A 16181-nucleotide genomic window follows, 5' to 3' on the forward strand; every position below is an offset into this window, starting at 1 on the left:
GCAGTTCAGTACAAGAACATTCACATCTTATCTTCCTGCCTGTTGAGGTGTGAGTGAAGTTCTCTCCTTAATCTACGCGAATCCGAACATCCAGTCAGACTCACGGACTGAGGTGTTACGTCTCTTGGAGAACAATGTGTTTCATCGAGGTATCTGCGAGCTTCTCAGTCAGTTCTTTCCTATAGAAGTCTCCAATTTTCATCCTTTCCTCCTGGAACCAGTTACAGTTGTCCTCATTCTTCATGGAAGTTAGGTTACAGACAACCACGAAAAGGGGATTTTCGCGAATAAATGGTGCACTATGGTGGGTTAACTCCTAACCTAAAAAGTCACTGAGCTGATGATTAACACAGTAAATACTGCCTATTATTGTTTAAGTTTGGTTTCTACAACAGTTTATAATCATATGTACAGAGTACAGTACATTTGCACACATGTACACTACGTACTGGACACACAGGCTACAATACAGTATTGTACTAAAGTAAATATTTACAGAGTCATCATCATCCCCTTATTGTTGTGTAACAAAAGTTGTTCCTATCTAGTAATACTATACTATAATCTAATCCTCACTGATACTGAAGTATATATTACTGTAATGTATATTTACAGTAATACAGTATCACTACAGTACAGCTTAATTGTACAGTACTTACTGTAATTGTTCGGTGTTTTCGTTCAGACGACCCAAGTAGCCTAAGTGTTTTCTTGAAGCATGATGCAATAATGTGTTGTCTCTTGCGCAGTATGCTACAGTATATATATACTTTCTTAAACATAAACACAGCTTAATTTACAAACTAAAAGCATAAATATCTCAGTAATAATTGTATCTTTTAACCCTGGATAGGTATCGTTATTTGACCACCTTAATTAGGTATTGATGGGTCGACCTCGACCCGAGGTCACAAAAAAATTCATAGAAAATTCATTTACAAAGCAATTCACAACCTTTTACTATTAAAAAAAAATCAAAGAATATTCTATTCATCAAGAAAAGTAAATGAAAGTAAAGTCCAATAAAATATTTATTACAAATAAATTAAAAAAATAAGTATACCAAAAAAAGGACCAAAAAAAAATTCACCTAAAATCCAAATATGGAAATAAGCTATAACTATTTGAAGCCCTTATTCTACGATAAGTAAACACCATTTGCTGATATCCGTAGGGGAGAGAAACCACAAGGGAACGTTTCCTGAAAGGAGAAGAATAGTGTAATTTTTTTTTGGCTAAAAAATCTATCTTTTCAACATTTTTTGGGGTAGGTAAATGACATAGATAGTGGCTGAAAATTTTACAGGATATTGTATTATTATCGTACAACAAAAATTTGTAAAAGAATCTGCACTTGGATATTATTTAGTTTTATGAAAATGAGAATTTTTTATATTTCTTCGGATTTCTATTTTGAATTTTTTCATAAATAAAATCCTTATATCCATTTTTGAGCATGGTTATTATGCATAAAAATATCAGAAATTTTATTAAAAAGAGGAATACATAGAGCTATGCCAGCTTGTGTAGGATATGCTCACAAAATGGCCGCCAACCACACCACCTTGGAAGGTCAAATCTGCTACCTGAAATGGAGAAAGATATGTCATATAATTGTTCAAGGATTTGCATAAAAATATTATGGTAGCTAGAATGAAGTTTATAGATTATTTGGCAATTAAAGAAAAAAAATAATTATCATAATAAAGGTACAAACTTAAAAAAAACAGGAGAAATTATAAGCTATTTTATAAAAAGATAAGGTGTAGAAGACATTCACAAACATTTTTACAAGAATCCTTTTTTATACATTCCTAAACACTACTGCACATTCGATAATTATATAAAAATTTGATACTACACAACTTACCTTAATTAGGTATTAATGGGTCGAGCTCGACCCGAGGGTATCTCAGAAATAGCACAAGGAAAAGAGCTGGGATGAAATGCGTCCTCACCCGACTGCTGCGCACACTGAACTGAGGTCTCCCAGGTCAATATCACTCACAACCAATATGGATGAAAAATTATGGCAAAAAAACATGTTTTTTTTCTTAACCTAGGGTTGTATACGACCCACCACACCTATCAGGGTTAAATTAAAGAAACTAACAAAAACAGTGCATTCAATTACTGATCAACAATGATCTCTCTCTCTCTCTCTCTCTCTCTCTCTCTCTCTCTCTCTCTCTCTCTCTCTCTTTTGTTTCTTTCCAGTCTCTAGTGAATACTCACTGATGTTGCTATAATAAATAATTTCTTGAGTTTTATAATCAAGCACTACAGAGCTAAAAGCCATGAAATATTATGCACCGGCAACATGAATGAAACGCCAGTTAACGTTATGCAATTCAACAGTACTTGTAAATAAAATATGAGATAAGTATTTTGAATAAAACTATTGAAATTAGTATGCTAATTGGAAAATGATAGATCTAGTAATTGTTTCTTTTAGTAAATATGAACTATCCTTCGGTACCATGCCTTAATAATAAGGGAGTTATTTGATCCGAAAATTGAGGTTGACGGCAGACTGCGCAGGGATGATCAGCTGATTTGAATGTAATGAATACATAAGATTATATTTCGCTATGTTTTATTTATAAATACGATACTAAAATGTGAATATTACATGCATTATTATTGGATATACATAGTCAAGTGAAATACCAGTTTAATCAAAATCTGGTTTATTTCAAATATACCTGTAATTCTTTTTACCACAGCAAATGAATATAACTATACAGAGAGAACTGGGTGGAAAGATAGGTAGTGGCTCAAAACCCTCCCATTGAAAGGAGAGCAGGCTATTTGAAATCATGGCGCAGAGTGAATTTTATCGCGATTGAGAATTTTTATTTGATAGGTATTGCGTTGTACTTATGCCCGAAAAACTGAATCCGTGAAGCAAAAACCCGTCTGTATTTCATTAAACTCTGTTTGGCGAGAAAGCATACAGTCAGACTTCGGAACGACTGGCTTATCCTAACATACTCAGTGGCTTACCAAGTACTGTACCACCAAGACAACGCCTCAAGTTTACCGTGATCTGAGGATTGAAGTAAATCTTGGGAGATATCCCGGCTTCATTATCAGACACGGGTATTCTTAGACATGTTCATCGTTATCAGCCTGAAGTTTTGCGCAGAATGACGGTGTCCATGGGGGAAGATAGCTGTAGTCTCTTTCTTCTATGAGACACACTTTCAGCCAGCAGTGGTTACGTCTCATGGGTCACCGTTTCACTCTGGTTTGTCAAGCCCACATCGGACTCCTTTGAATCCAACCTCTTCATGGGCAGCCAGATCCCAGGTGGTTCAGCACTAGGGATATTCCTTTTCTCTGGTTTCTATGGGACCTGGAAAGGAGACAGACCTGAGAAGATGTTTGACAAACGACCTCCTCGTCCCTTCCCCAGATTTTGACGCTCCCTTCAGATGCACCACATGCTAAACCACTTAGCCTCCGGGCTCTGGTCAGAGTCCGAATGGTACCATCATTTAGATCTCCTAGAGGTGAAGGCAGCCTTCATAGCCCTTCAGATCATTCCCTGGTGGGTCACTCAGTGGTATTGGCGAACGACAACACCACGGTAGTGGCTCACATAGAACAAACAGGGTGGCACCTGTTTTTCGTAGCACTTCTGTCTTCTAGCATGGTAAGCTAAATGAGCAGAAGACAACTTTGTTTCCCTATCTGCTCAATTTGTTCTTGATAAGCAGGAATGTACTTGCAGTCTTCTGAGCAGAGCTACTCAGTTAGTGGTCCCCTAGCAGTCTTTGTATCATCCAGTAGCCTGCAAAGTCCTGACTTTGAGGGGTATCCCAACTGTGGATCTCTTCGTGACTTCCCTGAGCAACGGGTTTCTGCTTTACTTTTCACCAGCCCAGGATCCCCAGGCTCTACGGTAAGATATATTCAGCAACAGCCGGTCAACATCGGCGATTTTAGCCGTTTTCCCCCCACGCAGCCTGAGGACAAGAGTGTTTAACAAGGTAGGGATTACCCACAACCTGACAATGACCCTTTTAGCTCCCCTTGGCATCTGCGGGATGGTTCCCGTACCTTCTTCAGCTGCTGACGGAAGTCCAGAGAAAACTCCTTCCACGACATCTTCTCTAACAGGCACATGTGAACATCTTCCACAAAGCTGTAGCTTCGCTGCAACTTTATGCCAGGAGACTATCCAGGCTACAACTTCACACCTGGAGACCATCCAGTACCTCCTCTCTTAGAGGCCTTTCCACAAAAAGTTGTGAAGATGTCTGAATACCTGCGTAGATCTTCGGCTTTAGTCTTCCAGGCCAAGTGGACTGTCTTCTGTAGTTGGTGTTGTGGAAGGGTTGTCTCTCCCCTTAATACAACACTGTTCTAGCAATAGTGGAGTTCCTTGTTTACCTTCGTGAGGGAAACCTTTTCTTGATCTCGGGGATAGAGGGCCACCTTGAGCCTCGCCTTCAGACAGAGAGGAATTAACCTTTCCTCTTTGTTGGTATCGCCTCTCTACATACAGAGTTTTGAGCCTACCTGCCCTCGCTCGGAAGGTAGACCCTCTCCACGGAGCATGGTTCGCGTCCTTCGGTCCCTGAAGAGAGCCCCCTACGACCCAGGACGTAAAGCAGCCTATCTTCACCTAACCTCGATGACAGGTCCCCTTCTTGTGTTGGCTTCGGCCAGGAGTGGCAGCGAATCTTATGAGTCTCCTTCAACGTCTCATTCACAACGATTGATCAGGTAATACTTGACTTAGTTCTTGGCAGCTCAGATCCCAGATTCGAGCCCTTTGGACTGGGAGTCCTTCGTAGTGTGACCAATGATCCATATCAATGGCTACTATGCCAGGGAGGAACTTGAGGTGCTACCTCAAGAAAACTACAAGAGCTTGCTCCCGAGTGTCAGCACTCTTCATTAGCTCAGGGAAGGTCAAGAGAAGAATCACTAAGAATACGTTCTTGGCTTAGATTTGCAAGGTCATGGACCAAGCATTGAATCCTGATTCTTTTTTTCATAGAGGAGACCTAGAGATCGTAACATTAAGGGTAGGAGTATGTCCCTAGCGTTTATGAAAACTACTGTGACGCAGGCCTTGTCAGTGGGTGTGTGGAAGCGTCAAATGACCTTCACTGCCCCGCTTCCCACAAGACATAAACCACAGGAACTGGAGACGTTTTCCATTGACCCCGTGGTGGCTACACAAAAGATGGTTTGAACACCTCAAGCTCCTTGATGGACAAGTAGCAGATGGTGGAGGGCAGTTTAACCATGGCTAAGTATGGGATGAATGACAAAGAATGACTGGCTCTTTCTTTCATCTTCCCGTGGGGAACAGCACCTACGGTACTCTGCAAAGCTGGCCTCCGTTGTCTGCAAGTAAAACCATTTCCCTTGTGTAATCTATTAAAGAGAGGTAATCTATTAAAGAGAGATATACTTGTTACGTCCCCATACCCCCTAGCGAGGTGGGATTGGGTAATGTCTATTGTTGATGCAAAGATTCCTCCATTTCGGAGAATTTTTACCTACACTAGTCACACAGATTGCTCAGGCCACTAACCATGACATGCATGGATATTTTGCGAAGTGTCAGGGTTTCTCCGTTATGTGCGGAGCACACACGGGAAAATCCCAGGTCATTGGACTCCCACCCTTCTAAGGGGTGAGTCAATCCCTATAAATAGCGAAAGGGTTTGTATTTAGTGTCGGAACAAATGACAAATTTAAAAGTAATTTGTATTTTTCCTAATGATACAAACCTGTAGCTATTCATACAAGTTGCCCTGACCCGTAAGTCGTGACTACAATAAAAAGTGACAAAACAGAGGTGCGTGTGTGAGCAAGGTAGCCAGCTACCCCTCACCTCTGCTAACCAGTGGTAGGTTAGTTACACCTAGCTAAAAAGTATTATGGCTAGCCTTCCAGCTTCGCTTAATGTATAATCTGTATAAATAGGAAAATACATATTTTATGTTGTAGTTTTTTTTACTTAAGAATTTGAGTACCTATATCTTGAATGACATTTTAGCTTAATAGTACCGTAGTGACTCCGATATAGTTTTTCAGATACAGTATTAATGAAAATACTACTCACAATCTAAAACTATCATATGGTTCAAGTAAATTTGTATAGTTAACCTTGTTTATTCAGACTGCTATTCACATGGCAATTCTAGATTAATCTTTTCAGTTATTGTATGAGGTACCCTACCAATAACATACAAGTCTGTTTTTATTATGATTTTCCAATACTTCCTGACTTTTGGAGTGTCTAAAAATATAGAAATGGTGAGTTTTTCCCTTTTATTACAGCAATATTTTGCAGTATATATGACGAATTTCCATTTTCAGTATTTTCTGACATTTGGAGTGTCTGAATATTTCTCATAGGAATGGATGGATTTTTTTCCCTCAAGTCTAGCAACATTTTGCAGTTGATATGATGACTTTCCATTACTGAACTTCTTGACAATCCTCCTAAATGGTCTTTTATCCCACCCCATACTGATGTCTACTTTAACGTGAACACAATAATTTTGCGGTAATGAATTTGGCATTACTCTAGTTAACGTACCTAAGTTGATTTTACTGTCTTGATTATCCATCCATTATTAGGACAGGGATTCTTATAGACTATTTTATTCCGTATATTTCAAAATACTATTATGACTTTAATTATTGGTAGCTCTTTTAAAGATGATACATTGCCATATCTCAACATCTTTCCCTCAAAATATAGTGTATAAATTCCCCAAAGAGGTCATTTGGATAGTAATAATATAAAGTATAATTCCAACTTTTATTTGTCAAGATAGGACAGCTTGGTCAGGTACAGGGCTAAAGCTTCAATTTACAAATATGCTCAATAAAAATTATATTTCAATCCCTACTGTGACATACTATATTACCAAATCATTAACTGTTTTAAATATTTGATAATTTTAATTTTTACTGTTAGAATACAACTTTATAATTTACTGTTTAGATATAATCTATATTAAAATAATTTATATATAAAATATAAAAAGGTAACTAATAATTACATTTAATCTCCTAAAACAGATCTATCTTAATGTTATGACCTAATATGTATGTGTAGTATATTAGTCCTGAACAAAGTTGAATAAAATCATAATATAGTAAGTATTAACCAACTTTACCTGGAAACAGCCCTCAATTGAAATTTATTGCAGTACTGTACGATATTGTATGCTGACTTGTATATTATTTTTGTTTCTCCTCTAGAAAGTGTCAACACCATCCTCTCTATTCAGTATGTTATACAGTAACCCCTCGTAATTTAGTATTCTTTTTGTTTATAAATTAAATTTAATATGTGTAAGTGTATGCTATATTTCTGTACACTGTTTTGAACTCGTAATAGTTGTTTCAATAAACACTGCACTTCACTTCCCTTCACATCAAGGCCATTTGTAAAAATTGAATAAGAATAGTTTACTGTAACAAATGCAAATAATGTTATTTAATTTTTAAACTTGCCTTAATAGTTTACCTGTCAAATGTGCCACACATTTTCTTTACCAATTAAAAAAAAAAAAAAAAAAACTTAGATTTAATAAGATCAAAATTTTGGGAAAAACAGTTGCATTATAGTATATAGTGCTTTTTAATTTTTATTCAATGTTTACACATAAAAACCAAAAAGTACCCTTGGGATAGTAAATATAGCTTTTATGCAAAATCAAATAATGGAAAAGATGACTACTTTCTTATATAAAGATGTAAAGAAAAACTTTTATCTACCTATTTGTTTTAAGAGGCTGGTGCCAAACTGCTCAAGCAAAAGGTGCAACCCTTTCCTCTGAGGGTATTAATATCCTTTCAGCAAATTACAGTACTATGGCAGTTTTCAAAACAAAAACAAAAAAATAAATAAATAAACCAGACTGTTAGGAGGAGTTGGTTAGTTAGACCTAATAAAGAACATTTTTTATATTGGCTTCTGCAACTTCTAAACATACAATTGATGGTAAACAACACAGCTAAACTAAAACAGTACTATGTTGGGAGCTAGAAAACTGTAGAGTTAATGCTCATGAATAAGAAGAAGAATGCAAATAAAAATAACAGTAGTGACATACTGTGCAATACTTGGTTTTACTGAAAGTTAATAAACTAATGCTAAAGAAATGCAATTCTTAAGAGTAAAATATCAAACAGTAGCTTAAAAAGTAAAAAAACAAAAAAAAAATATTTTATGTGAATTAAATAATTGATAAATAACAAGACAAAGACAGCACTCACAAAACCCTATTTTTATAAGCAATCTCAAGGCAGCACAAAGCATAGTAGGCCTTGCAATTGCATGTTGGTTAAGTGTTTATAAGAAACTAATGGACCTCAAATTTGCCATAAAACAGCAAGTTTTTAAAACTATTACAAAGAGATTTCTCCTTGGGTCTGGCATTGATTAGTTTCTCCTAACTATGTTTACCTGGGATGATCAATTAGCAACCAAATTTTAATCAGCTTCTAGTTTTTCATTAACACTTTCCCTTTCAAAGTTTAAAACTACATCTTATGCTCTCATTTCTTAAAAGACTACTGTTTGAAAGACAAAGTCACGTAAACTTAAATCTACTGTGTGGGACGCCTTGTCCTTCCTATTGGAAAGAGAATCAGAATTGCTTACGTCAAACACACTCATTTCCTGCAGGTTGAAAACCACTTTTTTCAGAAATAATTACTGTAACTTTTTAGGACTTGATCAATTCAGTATTTGTCATGATATATGAACACTTAATGTATGGGGCATTATCACTTGCAAAAATGTATAGAGTAAAATGCTTAATGCAGACAAGGGATTCACAAAAATTTGTCAAAATGACAGACGCTGCTGCTGGAGTGAATTATGTATAAAAATGGTCATGGTATTTCAATGCACGTCTCATTTGCTACAAGTCTAGCGCTAGTTATTGATTGATTGCTTTCTGACCACCTTATGCAAGGCAATTGATTATGGTGGATAATGATATGATGTTGTATCTTGGGCTTCGTGAGATTCTCATCATTTTTCTCAAGTTTGGGAATTGTATAAGCCTAGTAGAAAATCTTGATAAATCATATCCATTCCTGGATTGGGCAATGGGTGTGTCCCCTTTCCTTTTTTCTATTCAAGGTAGCAACATCCGTTATAAGCAAGTGCTTGGGTTGATCTATAAGAAATGGCTCCATGTTTTCTGTCAAGTTTCAAAATTGGTATTTGAAATTCTCTCTTAAACTGTTAATGAAAGGTTCAGCTTCATCTTATTTGTATACACCTCTGCTGTTAGTTTAGAAAAAGGGGAATTTCTATTTATTGTCTACCTTATATAGTAGTGGAGGATCCTATACTCTCCTAAGTATATCTCGGATGAGTTCTTCATTGTTGACATTGATGAAGGTCCTATCAGTGTATCTAACGGTAGAGGACAGGTACACAGTAGAAAGCAATCTTTAGCATTATTCGCGTAGAAAGTGGCAATGAGAAAGCAGTGCGATGAATCTCACGATTACTCCTAACAAAGGCTTTCTCGAGTGTCCAAAAGCACCCAAATTCTACCTGTACAAGTGGTTACATCTTTTGATGGTAACACTCCCAATTTGGATTGCACCTTTCCTACTGCTTGGGAGGCCCAGAACCATAAACGTGATACAAAACTTATAATGTCATGGACACAACAGGATACCCTTTACCATCGTGGTCTACCTTAAAAAGGTCAAACAGCAACCCTGTTCTCAACCACTGACCTCAAATCCCTCTTGCCATAAAATATAAAATATTAGATAGGACCAACTTTTTATATATAATTTTTGCATATCCCTTACTTTTATGCATATCTTTGAAAGGCAAATGAAAACACCCAAATGTGTCCTTAACCTAACATGAATACTGTTATATTAATACCAGACAATTACTGATTAAACTTGATGAAATTTCTTTTAAATTTTGAAAACCTGTTGAAACCATTAATAATAAAGTTACATGTATATGTTCTCTTTCCCAAATTTAAGACATACCTATTTATTATATAAACCCCATTTAATTCGGGTCTATGAAAGTCAAGAATTAACTATCTGCTTAAATTATTTATTAATAATTAACCACAGTTCTAACTTCATAAAGTATGTAATTACTTAAGGATAAGAGGCAGTCTCTTAAAAACATAGCTCATACTAACTGTATACCGTACCCTGTAAAATATGTCTTAATAGTAGGCCTATCCCTACAATGCAATTAACATGACTTCTACAGAAGAGGCGAGTGAGAATTTTGCAACCAAAACTCCATTTCCTTTGGGTGACAAATATCACTGGAGATAAAGCTTGTCATTAACTTTATAATACAGCCTGCAGGAAAGCTAAAACTAACCTGATATTGTTAAATATGTACATTTTACAGAAGTCCATTAATCTAAATGTCCCTCTGATATAGTAAAGTTACAAAAATTTCCTCATACTGTACACCAATCTCACTTGCATAAGCAGAAAAAGCTTCAGTGCAACATTAAAAAAAAAATATGCTAACTGCCACGAACAGGTTACACCGCATATTACTATTATCGTTTGGATTTCTTGCATAACAAAACAAAGAAGAAAATACTGTACACACTTTAATATTAGATGCTTTCATTGATCTATACACAGCAGGAACTTCACTCAAGTTTGAAGAGTAGTGAACATGATAAGATAAAATTTGCAGCTTTACACAGCTATCTGTATTAAAATTTTCAGGAAAATTTATCAACCAATTTTCTAAGGTTATGAATTTCCTAATACATTGTCTACTAACCCATGGTATGGCATGTGGGAACACACAGCAAAATCACACACTTGCACCAAGCTATTACAGAAAACTTTACCATCTTGTTTATTTGTAATGTTACAGCATTTGTGTAACAGTGATAATGTTGCAATTCATGAAATTTTACATTTTCTTTGTACAGTACTGTAATATTAAGAATTACTTGTAACGATGCTGGAATATCTATTGAAAAACTGTAAGCCTTTTATTTTAATAATGTGGCCGCATTATTGCAATAAGAAATACATATTATTTAAGCCTAACAAACAAATATAAAATATGAACACAAAAGGTACCATACATTTTTCTTTAATGTAAAAATAATTTTCTTGCATGAGGTTTCTCTTATTTCTGAAGTATGGATTAAAATGTTTATTTACATTAATTTCAGACCTTAGACAGCCTACCTACTACCAATAATTGTTATGAAATTTGGCAACAAAAACCTCTTTGAAAAAGGGATATACTTTGAGAACTATTCTCTTGTAGGATCATGGGGAATAGCTTTTGAGTTCTTATCAGTTATTTGACAGACATTTATACAAGCCTCCTGTTATATTTCTTTAAACTTGTGGCAGATACTAATAATAGCAATACAGTAACTAAAACAGCATTCCAAAGCCTTCATAATTAAATGTCTGCTTGTTAAGAAAACATTCAAAAATAAAATTAGAATTGTTTCAGCATTGTTTGAATAATAAAGTATGAAATGAAAAACTTAAGCCAAATTTATGGTCATTTACAAGTTTAGAACTGCTTCTGCATTTCCATTTTAATACTGTCCATTAGGAAGGTTAAATTTTTTATTAAATTAATTTTAAAATATGAAGAAAATGTTCATTGGAGCTGCACCTAAACTAAAATCCTCATCTGCGTGCCACAAAAGGCCCCAAAAATAACACAGCCTTGAATCTAAATAACAAGGGTTAAATACTGTTCTTAGGCAATTCTTGACCTTATTATATATGCTTTCACTATATGTAGTTTCCACAGAAGATGAAGAATTAACTTTACTTGAAGGGAGGGGATAGAAGTTATTTTTTTCTTTTTTCTTGTTATTTGGGAAATCAAGAGTTCTTTATCTTACTGTTAGTATTTACATTGATAACTTCTTCTTTTCTTCTGTCAGTCACAGCTGCTAAGCATTAGATGATACCCTGATCTTATGCTGTCCATCTTGTAATGTCTATTTTCTATTGTATATAAACATTTCTCATAACAAGTGTAAAATGCCAACCCCCACTTAACACATACTGATATCTCTGGTACAATAGTTTTACTTTAGAAGTGCTAGAAGTGACTGAACATTGCCCCAATTGAATGCTGTATTAAAAAAACAAGATTATTTTTGTGGAAGAAAGTAAAGAAGTGGAAAATGCCATTTTGATGGAAGAGAAAAGTAGGGAAGTGGTAGAGATGCTGACAAGAAGCAGCAATAATGTGCTCAGGACCCAAGATAGTGGCGAAAATACTGACAATAAGCAGTGAAGATGTGCTTAGGACCCAAGATAGTGGTGGAAATGATGACAAAAAGCAGTGAAGATGTGCTTAGGACCCAAGATAGTGGTAGAGATGCTGACAAAAAGCAGTGGAGATGTGCTTAGGACCCAAGATAGTGGTGGAAATGCTGATAAGAGGCATCAAGGATGTGTTCAGGAAATATATATTAGTGCAAGATATGGGGTGAAAATTTTTAACAGAAAGAAGAGAGAACTGTAAATCAATTTAAGCAAAATAATGATAATAGTGACTGAAAAGGCAATAAAGAAAAAAAATACTTAAAGAAAAAGGCCATATGCCTCTTTTGGGAATAGTATATGTGTGAGCTCTGTATTGAAAGTAAAAGGAGTAAAAGGGGTTGTCATAAACAAGTACTGTTATGGATTACAAGATCTATAAGGAGAGAGATTTCAGATGCGGAAATTGAATAAAATTAGCAATACGGGAATTAGAACCTTGTAATTGGGCAGGTCTCTTAGGAGGAGGAGAAAGTGTTAGTGGAAGTGAAGATAAAGCCTGTAATAATATAAGTAGCAGAAACATGGGCAATGACATGAAATGAGAAAAATTTTGAAAAGGTATAACCTTAGAATATGGTGGGAAGATCATAATACAAACAAGAAAGGCCATAAAACTGGAAAAAAGGATTTTGACAAATGAAAAACCAATTTGTGGGGAGGGACTGTGTGGTCTTCTAGAATTTTCCTGTGGAAGGCTAGAACATGGACTCCAACACAAAAAGTAACCAAGAAATTGTTTTCCATGCTCCAGGGCCTGTATACCAACATGCATAGCATCGACTTGGTAAATATACAAGAGATGCCCAAATTAGGGCTCTATTGAATCCGTCACAACACCTTATGCTAATATATGTTGAACAACCAATGACACGTTGTCACCTAGAGGTAACACTGACAATGGAGACCGCTTCCTTGGTGTTTGAAAGCGCTCTCTATGCCTTCCTTCCCGACATGAAGCTATCGAGAAGGGGGGCCTTGAAAACTACATAGCACCTATATAAAGATAGGTTTTTGTTTTTCTTTTGTCAAAATTCCATTTTTTTTTGTGGTCATTGTGCTGTGAGGTCTCCAAGAACTAATACCAGAGAAGCATTATAGTAGACTCATATACTATAATGGACAAATATCTCTGACCATGCATATCTGGGTGAACATAAAATAGCAAGTAGATATTCCCGTCATGAGAGAAGGTCCCTGGGGATGAGAAGTTTCCTCTTTGGATCAGTTACATCCCAGAGGTGCCACAAATGATCCAAGCACCACACACGCATGTTATACTGTGCTTAGGTTTATTTTGGGTGATGCCTTATAAATACCCTATGGCTTGACCAACTTGTAAAGATCTGTATGTCCTGACATTGCATATCACGCAAAATTTCAATGAGGAAGCAATTTCTCTCATATCGTGGGTTTTATGTATGGAGAGAGGTGGGGGTGGGGGTCATTAGAATACAGACAGTCCCTGTAGAAGGGGCTTGTTAGTTTGGGTAATATGAAAAAGACCTTATGAAGATGTGGATATCTGCAGGGTAATTTCAGCCCTGACATAAAAGAGGATCCCACCTCTGAAGAGGCTTTTTATTTTTTATTAAAATAGAAGCCCAGGAGTGAACCATGAGTCAACTTGGAGTCTGGTACCATGCTGACGGAGCCCATAAGGTGGACCTGAGAGAAATTTATCACTCCGAAGAGCTAAGATTCCTTGTTATGACATTTTTGCTGCCTGGTAGTCTATACAAATTTTGATAAGAGTTCCTTCTCTGAACTTCTTCAGTGGCAGGAAAACTGCCATCAGTTTAAACATAATTTGGTGAAATGCTGTAAACTGAGGAGACCACTCCCCCGAACACACAGATCTCCTTTGAGTGACCTTCCAAGCCCAACTTGGATGCTTCTGTATGAAGGATCAAGGTTCCTGGGGGACAAGATCAACAGGACTGACATGGAGAGGGACTTTGGTGAAGTCCATGGTCTAAGTATCCTTTTGCAGTGAATGGGTATCTGATATTGTTTGTCTGAAGATCCCCTTCTTTTGGCCTTTCGAACTGGGTCGACTTTTGAGGCAAACTGAAGGATGGCCCAGATCTCCAGCTGGTGCCTGGAGGAGAAAATACAAAGAAAACTATTGACCTTGTGAAGGACCTTTTTCAGATGATTTTTAGAAGGCTTAATGTGACTGGATATGGTCAATTGCAGGCTTAGCAACTGGATTATTCTTTCTGGAAATAAATATATTTTTTATTATAAATTGACCAAGAAGCCAACGTCCTGAAGAAAGTCCAGGACTCATTTTGTATATGTGAGGCATAGTTTCTTACTCTGCCCAGATTAGGCTGTTGTCCAGATCGGCAATGATATGAAATTGCAATCAAGGAGCTATATTGTGCTTGAAGGGCATCAACACTTATGAACCTGTATGACCTTCTCCTCAGCCAAAACAAGTAAGATTGAAACTGAGGGCTATAGGGATGTGTTATTAAGTGTCCAAAATCTATAGAATAGGTCCAAACCCTTCTGTGTAGTAATTGGGGATGTGTAATGGACGTCATTTTGAATAAGTCGCATCTGATATGGTTGTTGAACCGAGATAGGAGAATCCCTCTTCTCTAGTGAAGGTCTTTATTTCTCTCTGTGGCTCCTTTCCCTGGCATTTTGCTGACAATGGAATAGTTTTAAGATTTTTCCCTGAAAGATTGTGTGAACGTGGTTAGGAGGTCCATGACCAACTCTCACCTTTTGATACAACTCTGTCCTCGCTGAGAGATCCAATGCTCTTGAAAGAGTTGGAGACGACCCTAAGTTGCGGATCTCCATTGTTGAGGTCCTTGGCCTCTGCTAATTGAACCAACAACCCTCCCTCTTATTGGCTTCCTCTCGGGAAAAATGCTGAAATACCTGGGGATTGGGGCTCTGAAAAATTTGTATTGCCTCTTATCTTCCCAAGGAAACCTTAATTTGCCAATTTGGACAGGTTCGGCAGGTGTGATGTAGGTCTCTTTGCAGGTTGTTTGGGGAACTGTTCCTGGTCCTTTTTATAGGCTGGAGCTTCATGATTGAAGGTTCTCCTTTATTTTGGAAGGGACCGAAAGCAGTTTCTCCATCTGTGTTAGACGGAAACCTAGTCCTTGCTTTATCCAATAAAGATTGAGAGAAGGAGGATTAACATAAGATTGTTTCTGTAGAGGAACTCCGTATCAAAGTCAGCATATACATGGTGACTATCTTAAATTTTCGATAGGTAAAGTTCTGCAAAGCCTCATAAGTAGGCTTGCTAAATGACTGCTAGAGTTGGACTGGAAATCCGAGATCCCATAACAGCACCCACTTCCAAAGAGGACATAACCGACATTTGACAAAGGTGTGTGTTGGGTGGCAAATTCTACTGGATGGAAAGAAAATAGTCTTCCAATTGAGATAAGACCACATGAGCCTCCTATTTCTTTGGCAGAAAAACCTGATGAAATCTTTTAAGCTTGTGAATCCCTCACATTCTTTAGGGTGACTCTTGAGAAGGGAATGCATTCTTCAAGGAGGGCAGAATACCCTTTCAGCAACATATCCCTCAGACCCCAAGCCTATTTTTACCATTTTAGCCTGGAAGAAAGTCTTATGGCCCGGCATTGTCATCCTTGCCACAGATGAACCTGCAAGACTGATCGAGAGGCATCCTTCCCGCATCATACGGCAAGTAGCAAAAAATCAAAGTAAACAGTGCCGAGATGAAAAATTCTGTCCATTTATTACTTTTATTGCTAATCAAATGTATTTAATTATAAGTTGAGAAAGGTACTCGAATCTTTTGGTGCTAACAGCTTGCATTAAGTATGCTTCTTCGCTTGTCCAACCACGGATAAAAGATGTTA

At 36.8% G+C, this 16181-nt stretch overlaps 1 protein-coding gene and 1 long non-coding RNA gene across 2 annotated transcripts in view; one reads left to right on the plus strand and one right to left on the minus strand.

Moving 5' to 3' along the window:
* LOC137627618 (uncharacterized) overlaps nucleotides 1–16181 on the plus strand; it is a 107761-nt gene that overhangs the window by 12264 nt on the left and 79316 nt on the right. The window lies entirely within an intron of this gene.
* Nucleotides 7603–16018, minus strand: LOC137627617 (uncharacterized). Its single transcript, XR_011041195.1, has 2 exons — nucleotides 14042–16018; nucleotides 7603–13983 (listed from the first exon to the last, which is right to left on the minus strand). It is a non-coding gene; the product is annotated as an uncharacterized lncRNA (long non-coding RNA).

The sequence above is a fragment of the Palaemon carinicauda genome, chromosome 35, assembly GCF_036898095.1.
Source record: "Palaemon carinicauda isolate YSFRI2023 chromosome 35, ASM3689809v2, whole genome shotgun sequence".
Taxonomy (NCBI): Eukaryota; Metazoa; Arthropoda; class Malacostraca; order Decapoda; family Palaemonidae; genus Palaemon; species Palaemon carinicauda.